The sequence below is a fragment of the Ornithodoros turicata genome, chromosome 1 (genome assembly GCF_037126465.1).
Source record: "Ornithodoros turicata isolate Travis chromosome 1, ASM3712646v1, whole genome shotgun sequence".
In the NCBI taxonomy this organism is placed as follows: Eukaryota; Metazoa; Arthropoda; class Arachnida; order Ixodida; family Argasidae; genus Ornithodoros; species Ornithodoros turicata.
Genome location: NC_088201.1, coordinates 154,248,250 through 154,274,632, shown reverse-complemented (window position 1 = coordinate 154,274,632; position 26,383 = coordinate 154,248,250). Strand labels below are relative to the sequence as shown.

At 45.1% G+C, this 26,383-nt stretch overlaps 1 long non-coding RNA gene across 1 annotated transcript; it reads left to right on the top strand.

Moving 5' to 3' along the window:
• Positions 1 to 16,232: 16,232 nt before the first annotated feature.
• On the top strand, positions 16,233 to 18,626 carry LOC135371349 (uncharacterized). Its single transcript, XR_010415565.1, has 5 exons — positions 16,233 to 16,290; positions 17,276 to 17,314; positions 17,425 to 17,578; positions 17,995 to 18,053; positions 18,282 to 18,626. It is a non-coding gene; the product is annotated as an uncharacterized LOC135371349 (long non-coding RNA).
• The last annotated feature ends 7,757 nt before the right edge of the window (positions 18,627 to 26,383 follow it).

Here is a 26,383-nt window from a genome sequence, read left to right as displayed (position 1 = left end):
CGAAGCGAACCCACAGTCACGTATTAGTATGTATTATATGTATCAGTAGTAGTAGTGGTGTAGTACTGTATGTCCTGTCCTCCACTCCTTCTTGCTGTCCTCTCTCCACCTGTCCACGTCTGTACGCCGCTCATAGCCACAGTTGCTTCGCGGCGATAACATGGAATTAAAAAAAAGTTCGGGCCACTTACGGCGAGTCTTGAGTCACAACACAAGGTTGTGCGATCGAGGTAACTGTGATACAGGTATGTTTTGAGACATGATAAAATCATCAGCAAGTTTCATTTGGTACCGCTGGGTTGTTCGCAGTACAGAACAGACTCGAGAACAACAACAACAACTTTATTGCGAGAGTGAATGATTTAATAGTGAGTTTTAGTATATCGTACGCTGTCGCCTTTGCGTACGTAAGGGATAGCGTTGGTGGTTCTGCGCAATGAGCCAAACTGTCTTTATGTCTTGCGCGTCCGCAGAAATACCAAAGCTATCCCTTGCGTATGCAAAGACGATAGCGCACGATATACTGCCTGGCTCCTTTCGGTGCTGCTCTGTATGCATCTCCGATCGTTTTTCTTTTTTTCAGAATTTTCTCAAAGCGAACTGACCCTCGAGCAAAACATGAAGGTACTTGTGTAGTTGGGGACAAAAGTTTATGGAATGACGCCGAAATTTTCCCGAAAATGGCGGCGTAGCTTGGAACGTCGAAGAGATAATTTCATGACAGATCTTTTCTTTCCACAAATTGCTTTAATTTGATTCTGTAAGTGTGTAAACCACCTTTAAATTACGGCTTGATTGTGCAGGTTTGCGTGAAAGGAATATGTTTCGCCGCCATTGTTAGGCCTAGTAAAGACAGCAATCGCAAGCAAATAGTAAGAAAAACGCAACGGAAAAAAGTTGCATTAAATGACACACACACATGCACAGACATCTACACACATTTGCCCGTTCTTGATTCCATCTTCTGCAGTTTCATACTGAAACTACGCATAATACCGACAGTCTGTTCCAACAATGGTGGTTCTTCCTACAAATCAGTTCCTCTAGAAAGTTGTTCCGCTGTTCTGCGCCTGGCAAGCCCCCCCCCCCCCCCATCCAGACGACGTCCAAACAAGTGGCCGCAAAATCTATTATGTCAGTAGGTCGCAAGGGAATATCGTATTCAATGGAATCCAATCCTTTTTTGCGTAAAGGGCTGCACCCGGTGAATACGGGTGAAATATAGCTCGGATAGCCCGGGATCAGTTGCGAAGTGTATGTTTGCTCATGATTGGCCAGAGAACTCATAAAGTGGGTGGGTGGAGTTCCAGGTATAGGCATGTCCCGTTAATGACCAGACGCGGTCAATGGCTGTCCCATCCGTTCCACTCGATTTCGGAACTATACTGTCATTTTATTCCCCCTGAACCACTGGGCACGGTATCGAAAACCTCACGCGAGATACTGGCGTTGTTTCACTGTTATGCTGGCAGGAGCAGACCACGAATTTTGAGATTATTTCGGGATTCCCATTCCGTAAAAAAGGCGAGAACGACACTCCTTAATGTGCCACTCCGGACTCAGAAAATAGCGTTCACTTTATTCAGTCCACGAAAAGAATGTGCCTCAAAGATTCTATAAGCGAAATTTCAATCCTGTTTACGAACGCTGTGCATTGCTGTCAATTTTTGAGCATCTAGTAAGCCTCCACAAGTTGGATGACGCGTAAAGCGAGTGACATAACCATAAGCCCACAAACTGCAATGATGTCATGTTCTGGAGAGGGCACTCGTCTCCTGGCAATGACGCCGACGCCCGGGGAGGGTCACGTGGTGCAGAAGTAATCTGAGGCTGATCGAAAGAGGGGAAAATGGGGGAGATATATTCTCCCTCTTTTCGGTTTTCTCCAAGGTCGGAACTTACGGATTATATGGCACGTGGAGTGCCGCTAACTGAATGCAAAAAGTGAGTCCCCCCGAAGACGCCACGGGCAACAACGTTGCCAGATGGGAGCCGGGCGCTCTGTTGAAGCCTAACATGATGTCACAGTTCTCAAAAATAAAAAAATAGTTTTCGCTAGCTTTCGCGTGACGTAGAGCCAAAATATCTTGCATGAATGTAAAGTCAGACAAGAAGATTTCAGTAACATAACTTTGGTAGGATTCTGAAGACACGAGATTTAGTCCGTGTGGGCGTGACCTTGAGAAAAGCAATGCCGCGGCCGTGCGAGTGTTTCATAGAGTTACGGGGCGTCGGGACGGCGTCTTTCTTCATGGGTGTACCTCGAAATAAAGTGATCGGAATCACCGTTGCAAAATAAACTGCAGTAAATAAATGTTATCTGACTATAAAATGGACAGTCGCGCGTGGGAAACTGCCAACAGCGAACTAAGACTAAACTGGGCATACCAATGCAAACACCTAACTAGGACTAACCCAATAATAAACTAACCAACATGCTGGTCCATCGTATGCGCCCTGCTAGGCCTAACGGCTGCTGAAATGTGGCTCTCGTTCGCTAAAACGACTTGGACAAACATCGACGACCCGTGAATTTGGGTGGTTAAAGGAACATGGAAGTCACCTCCAAACTATTTATTTGTTTTTCCCTGCGGCGTCTTCTGCAACGAATCAAATGAGTTCCTGCGAAAGAACAATGAGCGCAGGTGCCCTACAAAACACGCGCATGGCTCTGTTCGGCACACCTTTAAAAAACCCTCTCCACGTGCAAAGGGCATATCGGCGAACGAGAAGACGTCGTGACGTATCATGGTCTCCGGCACGTGACCAGTGATGTCCAACGGCACAGCTCGTGCATGTATAAGCGGCGCGTGAACCAAGAAGAAAAAAGCTACAAAGAATAAAGGCACCCAGCAGTTTCTATGTCACGCGAGGCTCGTGTCTCTCTTCCGCGGCTGCTTTCTCCGACTGTCTCTTGTAAATTCTATTGCGCAGTGACAATACACCGCAGAGCAAACATATTTTTCATGGTGACTCCTGGTGGACAGCTTCACAGTTGAAGCCGGGCTTCGAGCCATGTTAAATGTCACTTCCATGCTTCTTTAAATAATGGTCATCGCGTTTTTAAACACTACATAACATCTTACGAAGCAGACGGGCATCGTCCTTGTTTCCAGAACGTGAATCTCGAGGTCGGGAATTTCGATCGGGGATTTCGCAATCGGGAATATCGAAGTCCTCCCTTCTTCCGATAGACGACCCTCGGTTTACAAACGTGTGACGTCACGAGAAGACCGGTTCGAGGTTATATTTTGCTGTGGTGCACAAGTAGTGGGAAGAACGCGTCGTCTGATAGGCTGATAAAGCTGATAGTGCCCACCACCATGCTTTGCGCGGCGGCGTTATGTAATCGTAGGGGCTCATTTCGTCTATGAGCGCCCCCTCTCACTCCTCCGCTCAGGAAGTGACGTCACGCCGTCAGAGCTTCTGCAGCGGCTGAAGGAGCGCTGACCTTTAAAATTTGTCTATTTAATATCTAAGCGCGTTTCGGACAAAACAACAACAACAAAAAAAAAAAACACAGCCAGGTAGATTGTCAGCCGATGCCGAACATAATGGTATCCGTTTCACAGATGCGCGTCCGGATGCGCCCGTCTGTAATTAGCTGCACCAATGTGTGAGCAACCTTGTTCCTGTTTGCCCTCAAGTCGGTACCCCCGCTAGAGAGGTAATGCCTAAGGGGCATACAGCATATTGAATACACAGGGAGAATAATGTGCTCTAGATCTTCTACAGCACCGCAGCGACTGCATGGGGGAGAGTCAACTTCCCTCAAGCGGTAACGCCACTGCTCTGTAAAAGCCACATCGAGGCGCATTCGATGAACTAATGCGGCATCTTAACGAGAGGTAGGTCGAGGCATGCGGAAAGCGAGCGCTGGATCAAGTCTGCTCACCATATGGCTGGGGGGAGAATGTCAGCGATCCTTTTGCGGGACGCCAGGGGAGTCACTAGACGTCGAAGGACGGAACGACGATCTCCTCTCAGCAGCGCAATACGCGTCCGTCTCAGAGACGAGAGAGCTGCTTCTGCGGCGCTCTCGGCCTGTTCGTTCCTTTCGACACCGCAATGGGCTGGAACCTATTGGAGAATCAGCCTGTGGTCTGCTTCGTAGACAAGTTTGTAAGCCATTAACACATCCAACACCAACGGTGCGGATGAGCCTCGGATGCCAGAATTTTCGATTGCTTGCAGCGCAGATGTAGAGAGAGTCAGTATCCATTGCCCACACTATCAACCTTCCCGAACCGTACTCTCCGGATTCCTTCATGAGCTGGATTCTCGCCTCCTCTCTCTCACAGAATTACTTGGTCCCTGGCAATATCCAGCCCACCAACGCTCTGCCCTCAAAACTCTCTCCACCTTTCCGGATACCATAGGACTTCGATCCATACTGTGAAGGGGCTCATTATTACGTTTCCCACATCACCACCAACAATGGGGTAGAGTATCGCCCCTGGCGATGAAGCTCCCCATTCATCATCTCGAAATAAAGTTGTTGTTGTTGTTGTTGTTGAATACACATGCTGTGAAATAACTATTGTTCATTAAAGGTTTGTTGCGTTACCGTATGCTGTTTTATTTTGGCAGTAAAATTGACACGTATTGCTCTGTAACGTATGCTTTGGTGACAAAAGAGCAAAGCAACCGAAGCTCTCAGTCTCTGTAAAATAACTGCTCTCTTGTACAACTCAGCTTTTGTGTCGTACAGGGTGCTTCAACATAATCACTGGAATTTGTAATGAAGATACAAGAAAGAAGAGCGTTGAAGGACAAAATGGCATAGATGCAGGTGAGGTGGAGGAGCATGTATGCATATGAAAAAGAAAAATTGTTGTTCAATTTTGTATATATGTGTTATGACAGTTAAAAACATGCCACCGTCTTGGGTTGATGAAGTAACGAAACTCAATTGCTCACAGAATGATGCGTGCTGAAGAATTTCCCACCTGTGTTTTGGTTTCCAGAATTGTACCCTCCTCTCGAATTGTTCGAAACTATTTCAAAAGAAAAAAGAACAACTTCAGGTTCCATCCATTTATAATTAAGGAAGATTTCCACATCTGGAGCAGCATTATTTGTATGAAGTGAAACAAACACTGTCTTATCTTTGAACACCCTGAACAGTACATGTGCAACTTCTAAGCCACATGATAATTTACCATATTTGACATTGATAATTTTACCAAGCATTTGCCATTTAAACACAAGTTCATGCATTCTGCTGAAGCATTAGCAAAAAAGACATGATAGCACTCAACGCGCCACGTAGCTTTAATGTCACATTTCAGTGTATTTCACATGTGGCTGTACAGAACTCATAATCATCATCATTTTTCGCATTAATCATCATTATAATTAATTTACCTCTGTGGTTTACCCTTGAAATTGTGAGATAACTTGGTTTTAATTGAACTGCTACAGTCTTACCTTGCCACACATATCACTGTTTTGTGTTTTGAAGCACTATAGCCTTAGCTGCTAGTGCGCCTCAAAAACTGCAATCATCATCATTAACTTATCAGTTGTTGTTGTTGTACAGAATATACAATAAATGTGTGGCAGCCCGTGGACGACGACGACGACGCGCCTCTGCTGCCACGCGCCACTGTGCCTGCTAGCCGCTTCCGGTCAAGAGATCAAACGAGTCAAGAGATCCATCGAATCAGGAGATTCAACCGGTCGTAAAGTCAACGGTCTTGACGTAGAATCCCTGCCAGGCAGTTCTACCGGCACCATAATAGCGTGAGGTCACGATCACCTGCCCGCTGCGACGTTCCATCACCACCGGTCAGGACGCATGTAAAGGAACCCCCCACCCCCCTACATTTGGCGACCAGGACATTTGTGCTCGCACACGATCAAAAGTGACTTTTCGCTGCTGATGATTTTTTTACTCCATTGTACGGAATGCATTCACTACAAAAGTGCATTCGAAAACATTAATATTCGTCGTCGCATATCATATACGGGGTGTTTCATGTGACGCTAAAAAAAATCGAATTAAAAATTGTTTGTGTGAACACTATGGGATCAACGCTATATTTCTCGGGGGAGGTTGTTCCATGACTTCTGAGCACTTGATTATAAAAGCTAATTCGCGGGAAATTCCATTTTTCCAATCCCCCGTTTCAGAAATAGCTGGCGCCACCGCTGGGCTAACTGGTAAAGTAGTAACTCGTTGTCAATAATGGCCTCAACCAAATCATGTGCGTGCTTGCGTGCTGTTCCCGTTGGACATAAAACGTTGTGTTGTTGACTGATTCGATGAGTCACAGAATTGAAAGTTAATTGCACATAACCTGAAGTTCATGGAGTGTTCAAGATGCAACATTGTACCTTAGGGGAGGAGCGGCGGGGGGGGGGGGGGGTACTCATCTGTCCTCACAGGTTGGAACAAGGTCATTACTGGTGTTCTGTGCCAGAGCAGCGAGTAATTGACGCACTTCTTCTGCTGTGGGTTCAGTCGTTTGCACGGAAACTGAAAAAGGGGCAAACTTCTTCCCCAGGATGTACTTGGCTTTGCAACTGCTGAATAGTTACGTGGTTGCTGTCACGCATCGAGGCGTCTACCACACGTGACATTTGTAAAAAATTCGGTTTTTGAGCACCCATATCTGAAAAAGAAAAAAAACACCTTGAATATACTTCAAACTTCGTTGGCCCATGGTTCCATGTACGATATTTGAGTGCGCTGATAATCGAATATTTCTTCCGTGCACAATGAAAGTTAGAGCGCGCCAAAGTTTCAGTGTCGGACTGTGGTGCCTGTGATGACCATGGAAGCGCTGCGAGAAGTTCACTGCGATAGTCGCGTTTTTCTTGTGACAGTCGCCCGTGCGCGCTGTTCGTGCTGCTGTATGAGACCACAAAGAGTCGAACGTTTTCCTACTGAGGACATAGATCACCTGCTTCGCCTTGTTCTTACGACGAAGGTCCACCTTATGCGTCTGACAATTTATTTCCTAGTATTCTACTGAAGGCTTCCAAAATTTCGTCATGTTTGCACTTCGGCTAAGACTGTCGAGGCGTTTGTTTCACGTGCGATGGGGGCTTCAGAGGGGAAATGTTTTCAAATGTCGATCTGGTAGAGCTCAATGTAGCGTTCATGCTTTCAACAAACTTACCTTCATCTGTGAAACTTGAATACAATGAGCTACCTGGAGCTTCCAGTGCGGTGTCCTCTCGAAGAGATGCACTCTGTTTGATATGTAGCCGGCAGTTGTGGCAAACATAATCCAACTCGCGCACGTTACAACAGTGCTCAGTAACGTTGAACACTGCTCAGGGGTGAAAACGTTCCTCAGCAACGCATCGTCCAGCGAAGATACACGGGCGAAGTTCCTTTGAAAATGTATCTTTTATCTGTGCCTCTTCATGTAGTTTGCGCAGTAGACACGGTTTTTGCTAAACTTCATGTTATGGCGACGATACAGACGGCAGCGCGGCGAGTAGAAACGTTGTCAAAACACAACCTTTACAAAGGGAATCAATACTTGCCAAAGGTAGAGGAAGCACTCACTCTCGCAATGACTCCAAACGGATAAGGCTGCAGTGCGGTTGGCGCTAATTATGCTTGCGCTTGGCGCTTGTTATGCTCTTCGCTGTTCATTAGCATCGGCGGCGCCTCCTGACACGCCGAAGTACTCGGTGACGGACACAGAAATCTTTCACTCTGATTTCATACTAACCGAAGGTCATCACCTAGGGTATGCCACAAGTACCACGGGCCGTTGTCAGAAGAAGAACGCGAATATCGACAAGTGAACTTCTCGCAGCGCTTCCATGATTATCACACGCAACACAGTTCGACACTGGGGTCGCATTCACAAACACAATCGTAAGCAACGATAAATATGAGCCTAAGACGTCTCAGCCTGCGACGCGCGTACGACGGCATCGTGAGCAACATTCACAAAGCAATTCTAGCAGAGAGAGTGCCCATTTTGCCAAGGAATAGAGAGTAGCTCGTTTGCTGTCACCTGCAACACGGAGAGAAACAGCCAACGGGTGCGAGACTATGTTTTTCACTATGGTAACGATGACGAAAATCTGCAATCGTGCCAATAAGAGGCGTCCTGTTAGGAGATAAGGAAGAAGTCGTCCGTCCCCAATTGAACCTCTGTATGCAATAAGGGGATAAGCCGCCTTATCCCCTTTTTACTATTTTTGCTGCAGTGACATCTACATACCAGTATGTGCCTGCCAAATAAAATTTAGGACCGTATTGCAATTTATTGGCCCGCTTCAGGAGGGTAAGAAACGGGAAATGCGTGTCAATGGGACGGATAATCAGATCAGGTCCCTTTTCTCGGTTTGGGATTTTAGACTTAACCCCTTATTGCATACAGAGGTTCAATTGTTTTGTTACTACACATGCTCTCGGTCTTTCGGTAGCCAAGCTTGATAATGAATGCCATGCAATCGCAGGCGAAACACGTTCGACGACCTAATTGTTACAGAGCGCGAAATTGAAGCACTTGTTCAAGGATACCAAGCAAACAAGTGCACCATTGACGGTACGGGGGATGGTCCACAAGGCAGGAGCGCCGCGAGCATTTTTTTTCCAGGGGTGGGATGGGGGGCGCAGAATGTTTGGGGTGGTGGTACGTCTACTGCGGCCGCAACTACATTGTCTTGGATCAGAAACCCTATCTTTCGGTAAGCCAGGCCCCTCGCTCCACCCCCCCCCTCCTCGTGACGAAGCCCATGTCCCCCAGGGTGTCTGTGACAAAGTGCAATGCGTAGGCGTGTATTACGGAGTCTTTATTTGCCGTTTCCAAATCCACCTCTGCTAAGTACGCCGCCATCTTCCCTCGTAAGACTGCACTGGAGCTCTCGCAGGATTCCGACGTAAGTTGCGAGGACTTTGCGACGCGCGCCCTTCGTGAATCTAGACTGCGTCGTAACTTCCTCGTACGACCGAGTTACGACAGATTCCGTCGTACGGTCTTTTTGTGAATCCGACCCCTGAAACTTTGGCGCGCTCTAAGTTTTATTGTGCACCGAAGAAATTCAATTTTATGTGCACTCATATAGCACATACGGAAGCATGTGCCTAAAAAGTATGACGGTTTTGGTTTCAAGGTTGGGGATTTTTTAGATATAGGCGCTCAAAATCGCATTTTTCCAAATGTCACGTGTTGTAGACGCCTCCACGCGTGACAGTAACCTGACGTAGACCCTTAAATTTGATACGAAATTATCGAGCTTAGTCTTTGCTACATGGCGATACCATTCTGGTTTCAGCAGGATGTACAGAAGTGCAGCAATACACGCAAGAATATGAGCGATTTTCGTCGTCGACGTCAACTTTCCGTATTTTTAGTTGCAAAATAACGAAACGCCCGCGGGCATTATACACACGCGCTAGAAGTCAACATACATAGCACTGCGAGGGGAAAAAAATAATTCAAAGCCCTAATCGCGTTCGTTGGAAGGATAGTGAATGCCAAAATCGCTATACCTGAAAGTGCGTAGAACATGCCATATTCTTCGGGATTTTTTTTTCTCCCGAGCTACGGCAACTAGATTAAAAATACTTGCTGTTACATTCTCAATCTGAGTCAAGCTGCACCATCTATTTTTACAATAAGAATCACTGATGGTGTCCGGACTACCTTGCCTGAGTTGAGATGGAATCACCCTATATCGTTTTTGCGCGATATTCCCTAATTAACAAGTTAATGAATTTGAGGTAGTTAATGACCTCGCAGTTACATACTTCCTTCGAGGGAATGTTCGCTTGGCCATATAACACAAGTGCAAGAACAGCATCTATTTCGCTCTGCTAGTTTGTTCATAACAATGCTGTAACGAATAGAAAAAAAAAACACCCTGTATATTGATCCGTCTTTAGACGCATTTGACAACGAGGTGCTTATGGTGAAGTGTTGCCTAGAGAACGCTATGGTAACGGAAAAGTAGCGGCATAGTATTTACCTTACTTTTATTTGACAGCGGTAGCGGTATTGCGTTACTTTTTCAAATTTGTAGAAACGCTACAACCGCGCTACTTTTTTGTGGAGTAGCAGGTAACGGATAGTAAAGGTGTGCCGAACGTAGGCCTCGCTCCCGCTCCCTATGTCACCTGCACTCGTCATTCTTCCTCAGGAGCTTATTTGTTTCATTGCAGAGCACGCCGCAGCGAAAAAAACAAAGCAGTACTTCAAGCAACACTGCACCGCGACATTTCGGCGTATCAGACACGGTACACCGGAGCAGACCGCGTTGACAAAGGTGCTCTCACCCTAAGAAGAACAGCAGGCTCCCTTTTTTCCCCCTCCACTGCGTAAGCGGATTTGAAGAGAGACCAACTACAAATTCTGGCAACTTCTACGACAACGCACACACCCGCAGTATTGTATTACTAAATCTCCACTGTACATCCCCATGCCAGGGCATTGTTGTCCGATTATCGCTGTATTGCATCAACCTGGTTATTTTCGTGTTCCTGTGTACCTACCTCTATAGGTAGCTCTCCCGCCTGATGACAATACATTTTTGAAATGTTTTAAAGGGGCAGTAAAGTGCAAATTGCAAATGCGAATTGTTGGGAAAAATAAGGCAGAGCAGTAAATGAAGGATACAGGGAATGGTAAACGATAAGGGATATGGGCTCACTAATTCCGTGACTCATCTAGTCAACAATACAAAAAACGAAAAAAACAACTTCCGTATTATTGGGTCTCACAATTTGCTACTAGGTGGGGACTTTAACTGCGTAACTGACACTAGAGATACATCATCAGAAAAACATTCCAGCAGTAGTGGTGCTAGGCACTTTGAGTGGGCAATACAAAAATTTCAATTACAAGACGCGTGTATAATACCAGGTGGGTGAGGAAAGGGTTTTTAGCAGCCTCAATTAAAATTTTCAAGATATATGCATCAAGTCGGACGGCACAGAAAGCTAGGGATGTTAAAACCATAAAAAATGATATTTCCGACCACAAGGGTGTCCTGTTGGAAGTGATAGAAATGGGGTTTCCGGGATCATAACGTCCATGGAGAATGAATATCAAGTTGCTCGATCATCCAGAAGTCGACCACGTAGTCAAAGACGTAATCCAGAGAGGGGTCGAGGATTGTGACAGTACTTTTCATTGGTGGGAGAAACTTAAAAATGCTGTAAAGAACTGCTTTAAGGCCTGGGGAAAGAAAAATGCCCATGAGAACCGTGCAACGACGCACAAGCTCCAGGATCACATGCGGCGGTTGCAACGGTTCGGCGTGGGAGTACTCTCCGGTGTGAGCTACACCTCCGACAAAGATCATCTCGCACTCCTTAGAGAGCAAAGGTGGTAGGCGTTGAGGTATACGACGGCGAGGGACAATTTAGAAAAAGGAAGTCTGGTGCTCCCGGAAGCTCCTTTCTAAACATCTGGCTTCAGCGCAACCGACCAAGGAGGCCCTCATAAACAAGGGCAGATGAGTCACCCCGCTGGGTGAAATAGCCACTGTGGCACGGGAGTTCTACGCCAACATGTTTGAGAATGAACTGACCACAGGTGATTCCTTTTGTGGAGGAAAGCCAGGAAAGGCACAGAACTTAACTGCAAAGAAACACAGCAGGCTGTTAGAAGTCTGAAGAGTGGAAAGTTAATGGAGCACTTCAGAAACGTTGGTTTCCAGAATACCTTCCTAGAAGGAACTGTCACCCTGTTGTGCAAGGATCAGCAGCGTAAGGATGAGTTGCGCGCCTGGAGACCTATAACGTTGTTAAATTTAGATGATAAAATATTAGCAAGGGCAGTCGTGGGCCGAATAGCACTCGATGATTTGATGATCTCGAAGCACTTTGATGATTTGCAGCACGTGATAAATTCAGTTCATTCCACATTGTCATTTATTGCTCTTTCTGAAACCTGGTCCAGCCCAAAACTTGAACCGTTCCTTCAGATTAATGGATACTCAGCCGAATTCAGCCACAGAGCTGACTCGTATGGCGGCGTTGCCCTGTATACACTGAGTGACACCTCCTACTCACGTAGAGTTGATTTTCATCTGAATGTTCCTATGGTTGATTCGCTATTCATTGAGTTGCCCAACTGTCCGTCATCGGTCAGTACCTTCCCAGGGCGTCCTCTTATCGTTGGAGTCATATACAGGTCCCCTAGCAATGACCTGAGCTCGTTCTTATCTGAATTTCATAATCTACTGCACACGTTATGGTCTTCCAGACTTAATACCCTAATTCTGGGTGACTTTAATGTTGACTTGCTAAAACCCGACTCGACATCGATTGCGTACACAGAGACTCTGGCTGCAAACGGATTTAAACAGCTGATTTCATCAATAACACGATACGGCCTGTCTAACTCTGGCACTCTGCTAGACCATGTAATCACTAACCTAACTGATAATCGGATGTGCCAAGGTGTTGTGGCATGTGATATCACTGATCACGAATTAATTTATGTTGGGGCCAGTTCCGGCTCTGCCACTGCTTGCACTCAATCATCCCGCTCTTTTGTCGATTTCACCACAGTAGAGAATCTCTTAGCCCAGGTAACCTGGGACTTTGAAAGTTTCCCAGATGCTGATCTAAAGTTCAATTATTTCTTCTCTACACTCCGTAGCATAATCGAAAAGGCACGTAAGACTACCACCTATAGCCGACGCTCCACACCCAAACAACCTTGGATGACGAGGGCTATTCTCAAAAGCGTAAAACACAAAAGCAACTTGTATCGCAAAGTACGTTTGTCACCACAGAATGCTGACCTCCGAGCGCGCTACTCGAGATACAGCGATGTCCTCAAAAGCACGATTGGGGCAGCAAAGCGTAGCTACTTTGAGAACGCTATAGCCTGCTCTGCAGGGGACCCGAAACAGTTATGGCACATAATAAACTCCGCTCTATCGAAAAACCCGTCGTCTAACGCTCCTGGCCCACGTCTTATCCTGCACAATAACACTCAAGTTTCGGAACCTTCAGAGGTAGCAGACCTATTTAATGAACACTTTTGCAATGTAGTTAATCGTGTTCCCTTGCCACCAGATTCTAACGTCCATTCACTTCTCCCGCCTTCAAATAGCGACTCATTCTTCCTTGTCCCCACAACACCGGATGAAGTACTTGTTATCATTCATTCTATGAAATCACTGAAATCTTGTGGTCATGACGGTATCTCTCCCCGATTGCTGAAGCGCCTCGCGGGTTTTTTGGCCGAACCTCTCTCACTGCTGTTTAATGAGCTTTTCTTAGTGGGCGTTTTTCCTCGGGAGTTAAAGCTGGCAAAGGTGGTGCCGATCTATAAAAAAAGTGACAGATCAGATGTCCATAACTATCGTCCCATTTCCTTGGTGTCTTCAATCGGCAAGGTGATGGAGAAGCTTTTGCTGGTACGCCTAGAAAATTTCTTTGAGTCTAAACAGCTATTTACTCACTCGCAGTTCGGATTTCGTAAAGGAAAGTCGACCACTCTTGCGCTCGTGCACGCCACAGAAAAAATTAGGTCTAATATTGAAGCAAAATTAGTGACCATGGGTATTTTCGTGGACCTCACTAAAGCCTTTGATCTTATCAATCACAATATCTTGCTTCCAAAATTACAGCAGTACGGTATTAGGGGCACACCACTTTCACTTCTCAAGAGTTACCTGGTAGATAGACAGCAGTACGTGAGCCTCGCTGGTAGTGATTCCTCACGCAGAACTTTGTATACAGGTGTCCCTCAGGGCTCACTGTTGGGCCCATTCCTTTTTCTCGTTTATATCAACGATCTACCGCACCATCTTTCCAGTACCTGCTTCCTGTATGCCGACGATATCAATATATTTGTGGAAGATGTCGACGTTCCGTCATTACACCTTAAAGCTACTGCAGCGCTACAAAGACTTCATACCTGGCTGCTCAATAATAAATTAGTCGCCAATGTTCAAAAGTCGACATATGTCGTGTTCCGTCCTCCTCAGAAAAACCTCACCCTCCCAAATGACGTCCTCTTTCTTGGAAACCAAGCTCTAACCCGCTCCTCATGTGTTCGCTTTTTGGGAGTTACTCTGCAAGAAAACCTTAATTGGCAGCCACACATTGACTCTGTTAGAAGCAAAATTACTCCAGGACTCTACGCCCTTGCTCGTATCAAAAACCTGGTTCCCATTCACATCTTGCGTGCTGTATACCATGCCCTCATTCATTCTCGTCTTACCTACGCCCTCGAGGTATACGGGCTCACATATTCCAGTAACTTGCATCCGTTGCTTATAGCACAGAAACGGGCACTTCGGTTAATCTTCTCGCTGGGGCCTCGTGACTCTGTTTCTTTTGCCTTCTCCTACATGCGGATACTCAACATCTATAAACTTCTCAGATGTAAAGTAGCAAGCGTCATGCACAACTTATTCTACTCACCCTCTAATAGGCACCAAATCCCCGTACAGAACTACAACACCCCTTACCCACTTAGGCATACAAAGTACACTCTACAATACCCTACTAGTCGTACCAACTACGGCTTCTTCTCTATTTTTTCCTTCGGTAGTCAACTGTGGAACGAGCTGCCACTTCAATTTCGCTCCACTTCAAACCCCGGGAAGTTCAAACACGCCGTTAGGAACCATTTTCTTCATATGACATAAACCGTGTTTTGTTTGACAGTTTGTTTCTCGGCTACAAATGCTTTGTTCCTGTTTGTTTGTTTGTTTTCTCACATGTATGAACTTTCTCTTATCATTTGATTTTTTGCACTTGAGATTTTGTGCATTTCATATTGTGTTACCTTGTTTATTTTCTTTTTGGGTACAAATAGCTTATTTTATAGGTATTAACTCTCTTTTGCTGAATGACGTATGTACTTACACTTTGCTTTCAGTTTTACTACTTTGTTATTACCACAATTACACGTATTTCCATTTTTCGTCTGCTGCTCAACCTCCACCTCCATCCTTTTTTTTTTTCTCAACAATCCTCACAAGACTCATGTAACATTGTTATATACCCATGTTTGTTCCTGGGCTGTTCGACAGGGCTTGCCCTCTCAGCCCAATTTTCTATGTACTTGTACCGTACCATTTCTAAGCAATAATAAATAAATAAATAAATAAATAAAAAAAAATATGGAAGAGTGGGTGTCACCATCAAAGGGTGGTGGCGTTAATGGTCGATGAATCCAAAACAAAATATGGGAGCTAAGAGGTGTTATAGATTGCACAAGCAGAAGGAGAATAAGAAGTATTCCCATGACCTTATACCAAGAAAAGGCATTTGACAGGCTTAAACACGCATATGTAAGAGAAACATTTGAAGGAATTGGGGCGGAAAAACCAATAATAAACACAATAGGAGCCATGTATGAAAACGCCAGGAGTAGGCTACTCATCAATGGGCAATTGGGCAACAGCTTTCAGGTCAAAAGAGGAGTAAGGCAAGGGCAAAACCATAGTGGCCTACGCAGATGATCTCACTGTGGTAGCTCAAGGCGAAAGCAAGTTGAGAAAGCTCTGGAATTAATGGAAGGATATGCCCTTACAAAAACAGTTTTCACCTTTTAGTGGTCCTCTTATGTACTTCTTTTATACCATGTCACCTTTCTATGGTTTGCTCCTTCCTTTGTACCCGGTATACAGACAGTCTACCTACCTCTTGTGCTTTTCCTTTAGCTTTCACCGCTGTGGTCGTTTTAACGACTTGGTATGCAGACTGTTGGTAGACCATTAATGTACCACTACAACAGCGCTTTCATGCTGTTCATTGCGGATGGCAATAATTTGGAATGTGGTTACTGATTACATTACACTTTAGTGACATTAATTTGACCTTGACCGCAAGCTCACCTGCAGTAAGTTTGTACAAGCGACACGTCAGAAAAATAAATAAAATCTTATATTCACTAAGAAAAAAGTACTAAATTTCTGATTAACAGTTGTATCGCAAATAATTCTACAATTAAGGGACTGCAGATGTTTATGCAATGGGGCAGCATCAGTGAAATCCACAGAAATTCAAGCATCACAGTAAGTGGAACAATTCCTAATACCAATATGTTAAGAGTCACGGTTACGTAATGACATGAAACAAACAGGAGATTGACACAGCAACAGCACACTGTAAAAAAATAGTCGTGAAAAATACGGGCATATCGCCGCGGGCGCGATCCCGTGTTTTCAAATCACGCGCGTTTCCTGTTATTTCGCGGGGGAGGAGGTGTCTGGGCATGCGCACTGGATCTGCATGGCCTCCAGCAACCGGCACATGTGTGAGGAACGCAAGCGTGCCCCGACTGCCAAAATCGTCAAAGCCAAAGCTGTGCCTCACTCGTGGGCTTTCGCAATAAGATTTCGAAGGTATGTGAACTCTTATTATGTCCTTTATGCTGTCAGCTTTTTGGAATAAAGGGAAATATGCGCCGCCGTTGTGTGTTACCAAATACGTAGTGAATGGCGCCTTCTTCAACGGAATGTTGTCGCCTTCCGCTGTGTTCTCACTTGTAACACTGTCCATGTCGTAGCCATGCATGTTCTTAAAACTTTCTTCTCAAACCACTAAAATGAGCAGTGTGTAACATTCTGGAACTAGTGGATGGGTGTGCGTTCATTCTCGTGGACATTTGAAATCGGCCGGGGTTCACCAACGCCGGTTAACGAGATTGAGTACCCTTACACCTTTTTATTAATAATGTTAATTCGGGACGCAAGATTTATTTTAAACGCTTGTCAGTGCTGTCGAAAGAGAGTTGAATCGCACTTCCAAGTCGAGGGACCCTTGATCTAGTTTAACCGACGTTGATCGAATGAGGCCATTGTGTACAGCCGTCGTTCATATAGTTTTAAGTGTTTGCACTATTTATGAGGCAAATATCACCGCTCTATACAGAATGCATGAAACAAACATGTGGATTAAACAGTAGCAGAAATATTGGTAAAAGAGTTGCCGAGACGTATTTTTCCTTGTTCCGTATACGCTTGAGTATATCTTCGTTGTTAGCACCAAAAGCGTTCGACGACATCGCCTGATATGAACGGGTATCAAGTTACGGCACCGCACTGATGGCACACCAGCAAGCAGAGCCCGCTTTGAATGGGAAGAATAACGTTTGCGCGTCTCTGAGTTTAACGAAAATCTGACGAAGGGCACGATATAATGTGACGCGTTTCGTTAGCTGAGCGGTGTTTGCATGAAGTGATAGTGTTGCAGCACAATACTTTTTTTTGCTACACAGCTTTTACTCTGACGCAGACAACACCTGTTCCTTTTCAGGCATATTCCTCTATACGCCCTTTTTTAATACTTTCGTGGACTTATCTCTTTCTCTATTTTATTACCAAACAGGGTCTGGGCGTATACAGACAAGAAGCAAGCAGCAAACGAGTATGTTCCCTTCTGTGAATGCAAGCTATCTCAAGTATACCTTTATGACTATCAAAGGCACTTCCAAATACATTCATCTATGCATAACGTATCTGTGTCATGTACCCAAGGAGACTGGAATGGAAGCTGCAAACAAGAAAGTTGCTGCAGCCCATATAGGGCTCCAGTGATGAACATGGCTGCCCAGGAAAACATATCTTTGTGTTGAAGCCGGTCTGTGCATATTTTAATGAAGACTATGAGGTCTGCACCTCGTTCCACACTGTAAGTTCTCATGCACCGTCTTGATTCTGAGAGTTCTGTGATAATATGATCATTGACACATTTCTTGGTGACGCACATGAAAACGAAAATGTTAAAGATCAAAGTAATATGATTGATGTCTGAAGGTTGTGTCAGGGCGGGGTGAATGAACTTTAATTCAGACACGCAGTTCTAAAGGCAGCAACTAGGCAATCACAGGCGATTTTCTCCATTGTCTCTGTTTCCGGTCCATCATTGATACGGCAAAGTGCAGAGAAAAATTTTGCAAGGAGTAACGAGCGCACAATGCTTTATGGTTATTTTTTTATTATATATTTTGTTTGTGTTTAATCTTGCATATTTTCTTGTGTCTGATGATTATTATATGAGAGTTCAACTGTTTGCATTACTGAGTGAGGTATCCAATCTTTCTTTAGCACAAAGCTGGCCAGACAGCTGTGGAGTGAGGGCCCCCAACACCATGCCTCTGCTATTGGTATGAGGCTGGCTATATGGCTTCCATTTCTTGGAAGTTTTTTTTTTACTGCTATTGGCACCTTGCAGTGGTCATTTCTTCTTCTTTGTGTAAAACATATTTCTGTTTTGTGCAACTGAAAGAAAGTATGCTGTCACAAAACAAGGATCTGTGCTGCAGCTGCAACATGGGCTCTCAAAGCATTTGCAGTCACTGCAATAGATTTATGTACATCTATCTCTCTTATAGGGTCATCACTACTACACTTCTCAGGCATTGTTCTTCCCTTGGACAATGACAAAACGCTAACTGCAAGGAGCGTGGAGAAAGGATTGGTGCTTCAGCTCGGAGTGTATTTCAACTACGATGTGCAGTGCCTGCCACCAACGTTTCTTATGTTACAATCCATGCAATGGTATGCGTTCTCATGTATTACACTCATCGTATCATAAATCGTTATCACGTAGTCGACAACTACTCCGCTGTATTCGTCCTTGTATTGTTCATTCTTACCGTGGGGTGAGAATAAGTTTCACGGTCATGTGTTTCAAATGTTTCTTTCTTTTTTTTTTTTTGTCTTTCTATTCCTTGGTTTCACAGATACCGAAAAACATGCTGCTGCTCTAGGCAACGTGGTGTTATTGGCAAACTTGGTTGTGATACATTGACTTGTGGACAGCTAGGTTTGCAAATTTTATTGTGCCAGTTCCTGGTGGCAGAAGAAAATTAGTGGCCTTCTCTAATTCATGAACAGATGGCCGACCTGCACATGAAGCTTTGAAGGCAGTTCAGCACCTGAGATGCTATAGCATGAAAAATTATGATTGTTGATAAATGCCCTCCTTTTTATTTCACAGCTATTTTGAACACATCAGCACTGAAAGAGGAACAAAGCACCCCAATGGTAATCAAGCTTAAGTAGCATACCTGTTTGCGTTCTGTCACTCATCTGCGAACTGGGGTAAAGTTGAAAGGTAGGTATCCCATTAGCCCTTTCTTAGTCTGCAATTTGGTGCTGATTATTTCTGTTTGGTCCACATTTCCCAAAATGTCATACTTTTGACCGTTAACCATTGTGCTTTTGAGGCCCTATTTGTGAGTCTTGGTATTGTTCCTTGCATCTTCTGCATGTGTTTCTTAGGATAAGCTGAATACTACAGGGCACAACACAAATACTTCTGTGCTTTCACGTACTTTGTCCACGTATGTGCATTGTGCTTTTTAAAGTGCGCAGATTCAAACTGTGTGTTGAGCACTTCAGTTAATACATAAATATGTCTTGTCTTTTCGTATGCCTTACACTCAATGTTCTTAATTTCATGTTTTGTTCTGATTTCAGGAGCCATTCCAAGCTGCTGTGCTGGAGAAAGCTACTGCACTGTACATTTCAGTGAATATATTGCTTTATGAACACATAACATGTGGTGTGGGTGTCTGATAATGATACAGGCCAAACACTATTTCATGAAATGATAGACAGTAATTTTTACAGGCTGGTGCATGTTTCTATAATACAGTATCCAATCATAATAATGATTAGCCATTAAACAACAAGAACACATCTTTTAGCTCGGGTTAACACGTAATGTAGGAATACAGCGGCATGTGAATTTCACGATTTTGTGTCATATATCTCGAAAAAACTTTTCAGTCTTTTTCACTGTGTTCACAATTAATACAGCTGCCATGCATTTAGAGTTCTTTTTTTTTTTTCTCAGGGAATATTGTTTGCAGTGCAGCTGGCACTTGTCTGTAAACTGCCTCACATCTTTCACATTTGTGCGCCTGTACAGTTGCAATATCATTTTTAGAACCACAAATTTAGAAAACGGAGAAGAAATGGAGGGGCCTGGCCCGCCCAGGGTATCCCTGGTGGGTAGACTTTGGCCAGACAGTGGGTAGACTTTTAGTCACCAAATTGTCGGTAGACGTTCTACAGGAAGGTGTGTTCCAATTGCCCATAAAAAGGTGACGTGGGTGGTAGACAGTCTGGATACTTTCTATACACAGTCTCATGGCTGGGTGATTAATGTTCTACCCACTTCCTGTAGAAAGGTGATCAATTTTTTTGTAAGGGTGGGACAATGAGCAGGACGAAAATAATAAGGACGAATCAAATTTGTATATTTATGTGGGGAGAAACCGAGGAAATATATGGGTCTGAGCATTGTGCAAGAGACCAAGATTCTCAGACTCAGGTTTAATAAGGGTTTCATGCAACAATTGGATGCAGTTAGAAAAATACTGGCTGCCAGCAATTTATGAAGCAGGGAAGCACACATTGTTGCAATTGAAAAGGTTAGACAAGAGCAAAGACTACAGCGGAAGCTCAGTCGCGGAACTATACAGGGATCTGAGGAGGAAAGAAATAGAAAAATATGCATCTACACACACACACACATAAATGGGATGATGATGTGGTGGGTAATTCTCCGCCGTTATCTATCCACGAACAACGGAAGGTTGGAAAAGAATACATAGTTTCTGGTTAGAAGGCAAAAGAAAATAATTATTCATTCTGGAAAGTGGCGCATGAGGTCATACCAGTGAGGGACACATTTTATCTGTGGAGGAAAAACGCGGTCAGATAGAAACGGTGAGGCGCGTACAAGGTAGCGGCCTACCTGTGGTCCTGTTTTAAAAAATATTTTGGATTGTGTAACTTAGCGTTTGTAGAAGCAGTGGGAATACATGTTGGGAAAGTAATCAAAAGACAACACAGATTTTATATGTTAGTAGCAGTCGAAATCGCATATCAAGTTCGGGTAAAGAGGTGTAGAGTGGTGCATGATGGCGACTGCTGTGGTTAAAGAACGAATGAGAAATATAATCGGCTACTACGTACGAACTTGGCTTTGGAGGGAGCGGCTAAGGTTAGCAGCAAAAAACTTCGCAAAGACAGTGGCAGTACACTCTAAATCCCGTGACGGACACGTGCCGGTTAAAAAAATTTCCTCAGAAAGTGCAGCCGGTACACAGCTGCAACCGTCTGGAAACAGCCGTAACGTCAAGCCGTAATCAAATAGCAACCACAGAGATCCCCATCGCAAAATTTCAGCAGGTACACTCTTAAAAATGAACTTCACCACATAGCACGCTCTACCCAACCATCACCCCGTATGACAACGTTCTCGCCCTAGATTTGTTGAAAACGGGAGGAGGAGCCTATTTTGTGCCGTGCATAATGGCACAAAATAGGCTCCTCCTCCCGTTTTCAACAAATCAGGGTCAAGAACGTTGTCATTCGGGATGATGGTTGGCTAGGAGCGTGCTATGTGGGGAAGTTCATTTCTAAGAGTGTACAAAGCCGTCACGTCAGTATGAAACAGCTTTGTGTCCGCTGAATAATACGTGTCCCTCCTGAACCGTGTACTCGTGTGCTTGTTGAACAATGCGTGTGCCGGCTGAATACGTGTGCCTTCGTTGGAGCGTACTACGTTGCTCCGCGCTCCGCCGGTGAGGAGTGACATGGCACGGCGCATTCTTCCGCAGTGCATTCCTTCCCCGTTTTTTGCCCGTTGTCTGCGCTGCAACCTCGCCTTTGAGAAGGATGACAACCTGGCTTTTTAAGTACAGGTTTAATGTTTGCTAAAGGTAAGTCAACCTAGCTGTGATGCATCGTAAGACGCCTGCGTTTTACTCGTGTTTAACCATCGAAGTACACTCTGTTGCAGACGGTTGACGTATTGCAAATGGCGGCAGGAGAGGATCGGGTACATCGGTGAAGCGACGATGTACGTTACAAGCGATGTTAATTGTATTATTTCGTTATAAGTCACCGTGGGACTGTACCGATTGCAATGACGTGAGTTACAAAATGATGTACTATTCCAGCATTCACGTTGGAACAATGCCAGCGTGATATTCACTTCGGTTTCTTTACAGGTTGTTTCCTGTCTCAACGGTCAAACATAGGTGTACAACATTGCAACTGCTTCTCATCGAATCGTGTCTGGTGCCACTTGCTTGGAAGAGTTCGTCGGCCATTTCGTTTGAGGGACTGTGGTGTTCGTCAATAAGGATGATCTTGATTGAGCTTTGCAGTGCCAGCCTGTTCGATGTTTCGAGGATTGTGTGTTTGACGTTTGGAGGACTGTCTGGTGGATCGGATTGGTTGTGTGTCCGTGCAACGTGTGCCTCATATGTGTGTGTATCGTGTATGCTTTCCATTCGGCAAACGATGATGTACTGGATGCAATTTAAAGGTATGTGCAAGCCAATAAAATTTCGTGTTTCATGTTCGATGTCCATGGAGCATTTTCTTTTTCTTTTTTTTGCGAAGCGTGGTGGTCATTTTTCTGTTAGGGAACTCGAGAGGCACAATGTGTCTCTCGTATTAGTGGGTACAAGTAACTTTTCAATACGTCCGCTACACTGTGGCTCCTATCGTCAGCAGGGATGTCGTACCAGCTGTTTCAGGGGGCACAGGGCACCTTCAGCTTTGGCAGGCACTGCGTGCCTCTTGAACTGATCAGAAGGCACCTATCCGTCACTGGGTTTAGACTGTATAAAGGGTTCAAGGTAGTTGAGGGTATTATTAAATTTACATTACCAGATTAGTTAAATGAATTAAGAATATGCTAACGGCCGCAACACAGGGAGGGGATCTCTCGCAAATTTGGCCGAGTTAATTGTAAAGCACATGAGTGTTGGCGCTCTTCTGAAGCGCACGAGACAGCGTTATACTCAAGTGCAAAAGCAATGGAGCAGAGCTTTAGAACTGGCCTGAGTTGTTGACTTTGTTGGGAAAAAAAAGGCGAATCAGTAAATATAAGGATATAGGGAATGGCATGCTAAAACGATAAGCAAGATGGGTTCACTAATTATGTGACTCATCTAATCAGTCAACAATACAACTTGTTCTCAAATGAAAGTCTCTGTATCAATTAGTATAATGTAAGCAAAATTCGTTCACGCAGTGCTACCGTTTAGAAGATAACACAGAGAAAACAGAGCAGTCTTTGGCAACAAACAATGGAATCTTTAGGAAGCAAAGATTGGCGGCATGCATTGGCGGCGTCAGGCCTCAATAGCTTCCCGCATTCGCGGCACTAGAAAAATAATTCCACGTCATAGTCACGTGGTATTACTTCGTCAGGCATCATGACAGATGCCCATTGGCCGAAGGAGGTTGCGCGTTCCGGGAAGGGTTGGCAAAGTTTCGAAATGGCTGACAGCTCACTGTTTCGCGGGTAGTCGGCCAGGCGGGCACCTGCGCAAGTGCGTCTCCGCGTCTCGCCGATGTCGGTTGACCGCAACGATTAAAGAGCAAGTGTTTTCGCGGGTTTGTTCGTGAGTTATAGTGACTCTGGCCATGTACTAGTCCCCGATGAAGTATCAACCTACGAACAGTCTAGCCGGTTCGGAACTGGAATGCTGTGGTGAGCTGACGCCTGAGGAACACTTTCGAGCGCTGTCGCATTTTCAAATTGACTAAGAAGGCAAGATTCGTAACGACACAAGTATTCCACGTGACTGTGTGGCCCACGGTGCACCGCCAGCATGAGAAGATGCTAATGTGTGAAATCGCACGCACTCATGCTCTCGCTCGCTTCCAGAAATAGACAGTGTATGTGTTTTGCAAGTTCGAACTTGGTTTGGTTGCAGTCGATTCAACGAACGAAACGTCCTGTACGCGTGGAGAATATATGAGTCACACATTTCAGTCAATACGTTCATCGATAAATGTGTATTTAGCCTGTCAAAAATGTCTTAGTTTAGTTTTGGAATAACGGGCGCCAAGCATGTAAACCAATAGAAGTCAATCGTAGGCAGGACCGGCCGAAACGCGAGCCAAATGGAGAGACTGCTGATTGGCTACCTGCTAGGCATTACGACGCATTTTCATTGGTCGTGTGCCCAGCGTTGCCTGAATTATCTCAAACTCTGGGGAGCTGTGGGCGCCTTGCGGCGTCCTTCGGACTGCGACACCAGTCCGCTTCGTAGTTCCACTATGAGTTTTGCCGGAACTGTTCAATGGCTGAACAACTAAAACACAGGGATGGCATCCAATGTATTGCTCCGTAGACGAAAGAGTGCTGGGCGAACGCAATGCATCCTGAACCGATTCTGGTCGGACGTCACAGCAAACGTCAAGGCACACGTGACCTTAAAAACACACGGCGCCCGTGATCGGCGGCCAAACCGTTTGTAAACAATGCGGTTGTAGTTTCTGCGCGACGTTTTGGACGTCTTTCGATCACGGTAATTATTTTTATCCGATAATCTCGCGGTAAAACGCGCAGTTTTGCACATAAGGCCTCGTACTGTTGACGACTTTCAAAGATGTGATGACGACCGAGCGTTAAGGCCGAATGAGCCGATGCGATGTACGTACTTAAACTAAGGAGAAATGGGCTACGATGTTGCCGAAGAAGCACCGCATAGTTTACGCTGGCAAAACACGTTCATCTCTTGGCTTTATGACGACGGAAATATGTCGGTAAGCGGCGAAATAACATGTAAACAAAGTCACATGACCTCAAAATGACGTTTTCTATGACGTGCCACTAGGACAAGGTGGCAGTTTTGCCAAAAGCACCCGCTTGAGGGTAGTTACAACAATGGGGGTTTGTGTCACCCCTGCGGACTAAAAGCACCGACGCACGAGACGAAGCGTCGTTCACTGCTTAGTGCCGAGGCAAGAGAGAGTCCGATATAATTCTGATTGTAGCTTCGTAACGGAATCAAATTTTGCATTTACGACAACAATGGCGTAATTAACATAGCGAGTAACGTAATTTGAAGTGTACTTGTGCGGGCATTTTAGTGTCCCGTTAAGTGACGTGAACCGTGCCACTTTTTAGGCGTGCTGTGGGCACAAGCTTGTGCTTGTCCTATTCTGTACACTTGGCAATGCGGCTGCAAACAGGCTATTTATTATGGGGCAGTATTAATTCTGGAAAGATTTTCCCTAATCTTGCTTTGTATAGTTGATAGACGATTTTACAAAGATGCGCGCTCCACTAAGCGCGCGGTGCAAAGCAGCATGGGAACTTTGAGGGACATTGCTCCGTAGTCTGCTTCGGTTATGGTTTACACCGGGTGACACTGCTGCTGCACACACCGGGAATGTTGTTGTTTTTCTACGACTTCGTCCGCCTCTAGCCGTCTTGTAATACCCCCTCTCAGTTCCCATGAGCCCTTGCGTTCCACAGGTGGCGCTTGCTTCTGTAAATAAAGCGAATCAAACGTAAATTAAGGATATAGGGAATGGTAGGCTAAAACGATAACGAAGATGGGCTCACTAATTATGTGACTCATCTAGTCAGTCAACAATACAAAAAGGTCTATGTGGCGCTTTATCTTTAAAGCGTGATGAGGACAAGCTTACGCTTGTCCCATCCTACAGTTAGCATTAGTTCTACTGTGCATATTAAAGGACAACGGAAGCGAAAATAAGCTACAAAGCTGTTTGCCTCATATTGCGATGTGTACCAAAACAATCCGGAATTCGACTGAGATTTACGTATATTATTTGAAATGCCGCCAGAATCGCGATATAAAATTCGGCCGCAGAGCACTCTGAGCCCCTCTCGAGCGTCGCCGCGCCGCCGTAGCAGACCATGGAAGTGACGCACGTTGTCTCTCCTGTTTGAGTTCCTGACTTTCATTTTGCGGTTGTTTTGCGATCGGAGGTTGATTTTCGCGGCAAGAAAAATTGTACATGCTTGTGAAGTCTTTCCTGGCTGTGCTACAGCATGTTGCCGACTTCCTTTCGGCAACCGGAGGACATAGCGTTCCTTGCACGAACGACACACGGATAGACATCACAAACACAGCGTCAAACATCGAGTGACGTTTATTACAAAGACAACACTACCGAGGCTGGCCCCCAAAATCCATCCGAAGGAAGGGGATCTCATTCTCTCTCGGGGTGAGAGTCTTGCTGCTTACATTGCTGTCTGTCTTACCTTGCGTTCGGCTAGGATATGTTTCAGAACAAACACGCTCTACCAGTCTCTGGTTGTTTCCGTGGCCGTATTCGCCATTGGCGCTCGACTGGCAATCGAGAGATGCGAAGTTCAAATTCTGCCGACGTCTGACTTTTTTCAATGACTGTCATATTTCAATTGTTTCCGAAAGACAGGAATCTTATTCTCGCCGCGAATCCGTCTATGCCTACTTGCAGACAGGTGAAACAAGACATGTAGTGCGCAGACATATTGTTGACGAATGGTTCAGAACAAATTCAGAGGTACTCATTAGCCTTGACTTGTCAACGAAGTACAGCAGGCTGAAAGAAGGAGCGGCCCCTTCGGTATTTTGACGAAAACGGAAGGCACAAATCTTTACCTCCACTTGGCGTTTCGGCGTACGTCTGATTCCCGACGGGGAAAAAAACGGAGACG